We start from the raw sequence: 8,728 nt of genomic DNA, 5'->3' as shown, positions 1-8,728 counted from the left end.
GGATCAGTACAGGATAAGTAATGTATGTACACAGTGACTGCACCAGCAGAATAGTGAGTGCAGCTCTGGAGTATAGTACAGGATGTAACTCAGGATCAGTACAGGATAAGTAATGTATGTACACAGTGACTGCACCAGCAGAATAGTGTACAGGATAAGTAATGTATGTACACAGTGACTGCACCAGCAGAATAGTGAGTGCAGCTCTGGAGTATAATACAGGATGTAACTCAGGATCAGTACAGGATAAGTAATGTATGTACACAGTGACTGCACCAGCAGAATAGTGAGTGCAGCTCTGGAGTATAATACAGGATGTAACTCAGGATCAGTACAGGATAAGTAATGTATGTATACAGTGACTGCACCAGCAGAATAGTGAGTGCAGCTCTGGAGTATAATACAGGATGTAACTCAGGATCAGTACAGGATAAGTAATGTATGTACACAGTGACTGCACCAGCAGAATAGTGAGTGCAGCTCTGGAGTATAATACAGGATGTAACTCAGGGTCAGTACAGGATAAGTAATGTATGTACACAGTGACTCCACCAGCAGAATAGTGAGTGCAGCTCTGGAGTATAATACAGGATGTAACTCAGGGTCAGTACAGGATAAGTAATGTATGTACACAGTGACTGCACCAGCAGAATAGTGAGTGCAGCTCTGGAGTATAATACAGGATGTAGCTCAGGATCAGTACAGGATAAGTAATGTATGTACACAGTGACTACACCAGCAGAATAGTGAGTGCAGCTCTGGAGTAAAATACAGGATGTAACTCAGGGTCAGTACAGGATAAGTAATGTATGTACACAGTGACTACACCAGCAGAATAGTGAGTGCAGCTCTGGAGTATAATACAGGATGTAACTCAGGATCAGTACAGGATAAGTAATGTATGTACACAGTGACTGCACCAGCAGAATAGTGAGTGCAGCTCTGGAGTATAATACAGGATGTAACTCAGGATCAGTACAGGATAAGTAATGTATGTATACAGTGACTCCACCAGCAGAATAGTGAGTGCAGCTCTGGAGTATAATACAGGATGTAACTCAGGGTCAGTACAGGATAAGTAATGTATGTACACAGTGACTGCACCAGCAGAATAGTGAGTGCAGCTCTGGAGTATAATACAGGATGTAACTCAGGATCAGTACAGGATAAGTAATGTATGTACACAGTGACTGCACCAGCAGAATAGTGAGTGCAGCTCTGGAGTATAATAAAGGATGTAACTCAGGATCAGTACAGGATAAGTAATGTATGTATACAGTGACTCCACCAGCAGAATAGTGAGTGCAGCTCTGGAGTATAATACAGGATGTAACTCAGGATCAGTACAGGATAAGTAATGTATGTACACAGTGACTGCACCAGCAGAATAGTGAGTGCAGCTCTGGAGTATAATACAGGATGTAACTCAGGATCAGTACAGGATAAGTAATGTATGTACACAGTGACTGCGCTAGCAGAATAGTGAGTGCAGCTCTGGGGTATAATACAGGATGTAACTCAGGATCAGTACAGGATAAGTAATGTATGTACGTAGTGACTGCACCAGCAGAATAAAGATTGCAGCTCTGGAGTATAATACAGGATGTAACTCAGGGTCAGCACAGGATAAGTAATGTATGTACACAGGGACTCCACCAGCAGAATAGTGAGTGCAGCTCTGGAGTATAATGTCAGTGACTGTGACTTTAAGACTTCTAAATGGGATGTTAATGAAGGATGAGGTGATAATGTTCTGATGAATGTTCTTGATGAACTGCAGTATAAGATAGAGGGGGGGGGGGGGGGGGGGGGCAGGACGCAATGGAAGCCGTTATCTCCTAGATATGTGTGGCTTCTTGTACAGCACATCCCTGTTGCACAAGGTTGGCCGCCAGTTGTGACCGGCTGTCATGATATCAGACAGGCATCAGATTACGGATTACACACTCTGCGTAGAACCGTACTTGTGTAACAGCCACGAGTGGTGTTACCACATCTGCACCTTGTTAGGCTGGGTTCAGACCTGAGCGTATTCGATATGCGCTTTCTACAGGCGTTTTTATCGGAAACAAGCAAACGCCCATTTAGGCGCGTTCCCGCTGAAGTCTATGGGTGGGAACGCGCGACACTACGCCCCAAAGAAGCTCCTGTACTTCTTGAGGCGTAGGGCGTTTTACAGCGCGTTCGTACGCGCTGTAAAACGCTCAGGTGAGAACCAGGCCCATAGGGAAACATTGGTTTTTGCCTGTTGAGCGTTTTACAGCGCGTAGGAACGCGCTGTAAAACGCTCAGGTCTGAACCCAGCCTTACTGTCCTTATTGGTCTAACCTGATGTCATCTGGTGTATTTATTCCAGGTCCTCCACAATGTGCATTCCTTTGTTATCAGGGCAGTTTCTAGGGAAATTTACCAACAGGGCGAACATCAAAAAAGCACCCCCCCCCCTTCCCCCAGATTGTGGGCGGATCTCTGCCGTACCCCATTATAGTTAATGGGGCCGGCGGGCATTCAGTCTGCAGTGCCGGATCCAGTGGATTCTCTGCTGGAAGAGCCGCCAGGATCACTAACGCAGATGTAGCCTCACACAGCGCCCCATACCTCGTACATCCAGTGACGTCTCCTCTGATGTAGATGTTCTCTTTCTTCATCTTCTCCATTCAGACCAGACCGCCATGATGACTTCTTTCAGCCATCTCACGTCTCTGCCGAGTTTGACAGACATCTTAGTTTCCTACTTTTCCATCATTCTCCCCCAAAACTATACTGCATAACCTGATAAACCCCCTGAAAATACTAGTTACACACAGATAGCGCCCCCTTCAATATTGGAACACAATGCTCTAAAAAATAACTGCACCCTGACCCTGATAGTGTAACCATAATGTCCCCCAAAAATAACTGTGCTAAGCTGATGCTGTGCCGGGGTGCCCCCACAGTAATAGTGCTCCCAAAATCCCAACAATAGTATTAATTCTGTGCCAGAGTGCACTTTGTAGTAATAGTGCTCCTACAGTGCCCCCAACAGTAATTGTGTCCCAGAAGTACGGTAATAATGCTCCCATAGTCCCCTAGTTGTAATAAAGCCCACCATAATGCCCCGGTAGTAATAATTCTCTCTATAATGTGCGCCAGTGCAAAAAAAGCCCCATTGTGTGTCAGTAAAAAAAACTAAAACATCTTAGTGCCCCCAGTAGAGCCAATGTCCCCAGAGTGCCCTCATGTGTTCCAATGACCCGTACTGTGTGCCACTACAAAAAACACTTAGTGCCCCCAGTTGAGCTTAGGTGCCCCTATAATTTGTGCCAGTATAAAATACTCCTATATAGTCCCCCAGAAGATGCCCCATAGTGCTCCTCCCCCATCCCCATAGTGTCCTCCATAATGTGCCAGTATAAAATGCCCCTATAGACTGCCGAAATAGATGCCCCCATAATGTTCCTCTCCCCCCTAGTAGGACCAAAATGGGTGCCAGTATTAAAAGCCCCTATATAATGCCCCCATAGTGCTCTCCCCCCCCACTTCTCCATAGAGCCCCCCAATAATGCGTGCCAGTACATAGGGCCCCCAATAGATGCCTCCATTGTGCTCCTTCCCCTCTTCTCTATAGTGCCCCCCATAATGTGCCAGTATATAGGGCCCCCCATAATGTGCCAGTATATAGGGCCCCCCATAATGTGCCAGTATATAGGGCCCCCTATAATGTGCCAGTATATAGGGCCCCCCATAATGTGCCAGTATATAGGGCCCCCCACCCCCCTTCTTGCCACAGTATACTATAAATAATAAAAACAATTAACACATATACTTACCTTATGCTGCTGTCAGAGATGCGATGCCGGCCTCTTCCGGCCTGTGTCCCGCTCTGTACGGCTCAGACGCCTCTCCCCTGCCCCGGACCGTTCATCGGTATCGCTGTCCTGAGGACCCCCCCCTCTTCTGTCCTGAGTGATGCGCCCCTCGCCCGGCTGTAGAAACGGCTTTGTTTGTTATGCAACTGTTATGTTCACATGTAATGTGCCTGGTTTACCAGCAGGTGGCAGCAAACACAGCAGAGCTGTATGTAGATAAAATGGAACTTTCTATTTCATTCTAAGCCCCCCCCCCCCCTTCCCTGTGGAGAAGTGGGCTAGTCCCACTTCCTGCAGGAAGGGTGGGGACCAGTTGGAGTTAGTCTAGCTTATCCCCTGCTAGGGGACAGGTGTGCAGGGCACGTCTCTGCTGGATGTGCCCAAGCCAGCCAGAGCACCTTGAGCTCTGCTGGCCATGGAGGCCAAAGCTTAGAGCTTCAGGAGCCAGGAGGAAGGTTCCCTGGCCTAATCTAGAGACAGACCATACAAAGAGAAGTGCAGAATACAGCAGAAGCAAAGTCATACAGTCAGCCTGTCAGTGCAGCAGAGCCAGAGAGCAACAGATGTAGCAGAGTGGAGTTTGCCTGCTGGGACCAAGACAAAGTCTGTAAACCGTTTTGGAAAATGTTTATGCAAAGTAAAGCTGCTGTTCAACTACATACAAGGTCTGGACTCAATCCTTCTTTCAAATTTCTTAATTATTCCTATTTATTGCTTTCAGAGCCAAAGCCTGGGGTCCAGCCGTATCCAGGTAGGAGCACCGTGACACACATAAAGGGACATTTTAGGCCGCACTATAACACTCAGCATTCCTACACCTGGGACGCGCGTTCTATATATAGAGGGCCCTGGGGGGAGGCGCCCGTTGCACTTGGCGGTATGAACTTTGTCTCATTGGTCTGTAATGGATGGATACAGGGTAATAGTACACTCCTCGGCTGAAATACTATGTGCTGCTGGAGAGGCCTTCTCATCGCAATCCTCCACTTGTCTCACATTACACCGCCCTGTCACATACAGCTCTGCTCACAGAGAAGTCACTGCCCCCCAAAACACCAGGTTCCTTTCCTTTCTGAAATACTCTGTGCTGCTGCGGACCTGCTCCTTCCACTGTCTGCAAGTGCCCACTTGTCTCTGTTCCACTCCTTTCGATATGACCCTCCCTGGTGCCTTCATCACACGAAGTCAATCAGTCCTACACAGTCAGGATACTCCTTCTGAAATACTCTGTGCTGCTGTGATCATTCTCATGAACCATCCATCCATCTGTGATCCAGGTCCATGCTACATGGCATAACACAAACGGACCGTGCATATTGCCTGCTTCCTCACCATGTGCAGGCTCAGTCCATTAGAAAAGGGGCATAGTGCTAACGTGAGTGGGGCCCCCTTACCCTTGGGCCCCATAGCAAATGTATATGGTCTGGCAGAAGTAAATTGAAAAGTGTCCAGAATATATATTATGTAAAAGAGTGTGGAACCTGCAGTCACCACTAGAGGGAGAATGGGAGCTTGCTGCATACAGTGGAAGCCATAACAAATCAGTGTGCAGTGAGCTCCCTCTAGTGGTGGCTGCAGCAAGTGAACATTTCATCATTTATCTCTCTATATGCAGGGAATTTGAAGCTTTGTATCAGAAAAACAGACCCTCATAAAGATTTACAGTTGTGTCCTTCCTTACCTTTTCTCTTGGCTTGAGATGAGCGGTGCGAGATGACCAGCTTAAAAAATAAATCTGGTGGGCATTGTGAAAGCGGGTAAGGATGTGCTAAAGAACACTGTAACAGACCCTCTGCTTTCTGCATCAAAAGTGCTTCTCCTACTTTACAAGTTGTCAGTGGGACAATGCCTGAAGACAATCGCTTTGGCAGAGACATTGCAATGGAAATGTTTGCTGGTAACAGATGTGAGACCACAGTGACCTCTAGTGGCCATATATGAGTAAGACAATCTGTGCAGAAAGAGGGCGCGATGGGGAAAAATGACCTAAACTGTTTAATCTGAACAGGTCGCACTGACAGCTAAAGCCGCGAGGATCCCGCAGATTCCCAGATGCCGCTCCGGATTAATGATTTACCCCCATAGTTTAGGATTTGTGATGTAGTGTATTATACCCAAGGTGATCCAGGCCAAAAAATCCCTTTAGGGGTCCCAACAAAAAAGTTTGATGTATATAAAACGAATTCTTTAATTTGTACCTTTAAAATTAAACCTACAGACGACAGATCATGAACAACTAAAACTATCAGGGATTAAAGAATTAGTTTTATATACATTAAACTTTTTTGTTGGGACCCCTAAAGGGATTTTTTGGTCTGGATGACCTTTTGTATAATAAGTGAATTTTCATCCCGAGGGCTCCAACCTAGGGCTCATTTTGTTGTTTATTTAGTGTATTATACCCGACGCACAGTGACAAGTTCCACACAGCTGCCCCGTGTCCCATCATCATCAGCGGGAGATCACAAAAAGTTATAAAAACACCCAATTAAGTTGTTTTCCACTTATCTAAGAGATTATTAGAATAAAGATTTACACAGAGAAGAGCTACTAAAGAAAAAAAAAAGGCAATGAGATTTAAAGGGGGTTTAGAGGGGTTGTCACCAATATCTGATCACTGGGGGATCCTCCTCATTGCTTGGTGGTGGTCGCACATGCTCAGTGCTGCAACACAGAAAATCTATGGGGCTGACAGCACTCATCTGTCATTGAATGAGGCAGTAGTACACATATGTGACCACCGCTCCTTTCATACGTGGAAAAAAAAATCTATTTGCCGCTTATCACACCACTTCTCAGCTTCATGGTGGTGCTGGAAGTCAAAATGACTTTTAAAGGGACCCTAACACATTCAAAAAGAATCCCAATTTGAGGACACTGGGTTATAGAGCTGGAGGAGCTGAGCAGATTGATATATGGTTTGATGGGAAAAGATTCAGAAGAACTTGTAATTTATTCATTTAAATTCCTGTTCCTTTTTGGGCTTAGGAGATCAGTGGGCGGTGCCACAAGTGATTGACAGGAAGGAGACCCGCCCACAGGTCTCTTAGGCTCAAAATGAGAAGAATTTAAAATTGGAAAAAAAATGTATGTTCTTCTGAATCCTTCTCCACAAAACTATATATCAATGTGCTCAGCTCCTCCTGCTCTATCAAATGGTGCCCACAGATCGGACGCCATGTTCGACGTGACAGGATCCCTTTAAGCAAATTTAACCTTATAGCAGACGATGCTAAGTAAAATTTACCTGGAAGAACCTAATGGTTGAGGTCTTCAGTGGATCAACATGTCCTGTAATCATAGGAATTTATAGACTGGCACGCTGAGTTGTAAAAAAATAAATAAATTGAAGCTTCTGAATGGTTATAATCGTGATTAAAGGTTTTTCTCCTCGTGAAGCTTATCTCGATCCGTCTACAGCAGAGTCGTAACAAAGGTCACTGATAAGAAGAATGTTCTAAGTCCTCCATGAACCGACTGACCCAACTTTCCCAGCAGGACTTTGAGACCCAGCGATGAGACTTACTATTTTCAGTTACATTGTACAATAAAAAATAAAAAAAATAATTCCCAATTTTTTTTATTATATTGTGTGTATATATATATATATATATATATATATATATATATATATATATATATATACATACACACACCCTTTTCATCAAACCCCATCGTTATTTTCTGATGGATGTCTGTTTTAAAAAAAGCATAAAAAATAAATAAAATAATAAAAAGAAGAAACTTTTTGGTTATATTATTACTTATATTTCACAGGCTGCAGGGCTGTGACAACCTCCCGTATCATAAAAAAAGATGGTTGTCAGCAAAAACCTATGAAATAGCTTTTATTGTAGTATAGGATGCGTGGATTTCAGGGATGAGGTCAATATTTTAAAGAAAATTTTTAAAAAATGGAGGAATTTGTCTACCAAAATTTCCCCAAATTACAGCATAAGCAATTGTTTACAAATGATTATATTATATCATAGATAATTCATGTAGTCATTAGAATCATTTATAATAGGATATTATGGAAGGGTCTAATGTAAATCATTGTGTTTTTTTTTTTTTTTGCTTTTGTTTATTTTGGTTCTGTTTCATGGGGGCATGGTAAAAATGTAAAATAATTAAGAGATGCGCTTGAGATTTTTCTGTGAAATTTCCCACTGAAAGCTTAAAAACCGTTTGCTTTTGTCACACGAGAAAAATAAAAAAGAAACTTTTTTCACATAATAGTAAAATAAATGTAAAAAAAAAAGTGCAGAAAATAAAAAAAAATTGTTATTAAAAAGAAAAGATTAAAACAAAGCAATACATAAAATACATAGAATTCAAGGTTGTGGTAAATCAGGAGTACTCACCTTCTTTCCACCAAATTCCTCTTCACTATGAATATTAATAGTACAGACGGGTTGTAAAAAGATTTTAAAAAAATTCCAAATAAATCATAAAGACTTTACAGCAGGCTTCAGAGATATAGAGGATAAAGCAACAGTAAATTACGTGAAACTCGTCCATAACCAAAGGTGAGAAATAGTATATATATAATTAAATTAATAATTAAAGGAGAAAAAATTATAATTCTTGGGAGAAAAAATTTAAAATCCCAGAAAAACATTTACATAATACTGCCCATCACAGTGCCTGTATGTTCATGTGAGTAATGACTATGTAGTATTACAGTCCCCATACATTCTTGTGATTCAGTACTGACTACATAGCAGTAATGACTACGGTATATACTGTAGCAGGGCCTATTTAGTATTATGCAATGACTATATAGTAGTGTCCATGCAGTATCATAGTGCCTATATATTGGGGTGATTTACTGATGACTATATAGTAGTGCCCATGTACTGTCCTAATGCCTAGATGTA

Source organism: Bufo bufo, chromosome 8 (genome assembly GCF_905171765.1).
Source record: "Bufo bufo chromosome 8, aBufBuf1.1, whole genome shotgun sequence".
Lineage (NCBI taxonomy): Eukaryota > Metazoa > Chordata > Amphibia > Anura > Bufonidae > Bufo > Bufo bufo.
The sequence above is the reverse complement of the archived record's forward strand: the minus strand, read 5'-3'. Positions refer to the sequence as shown.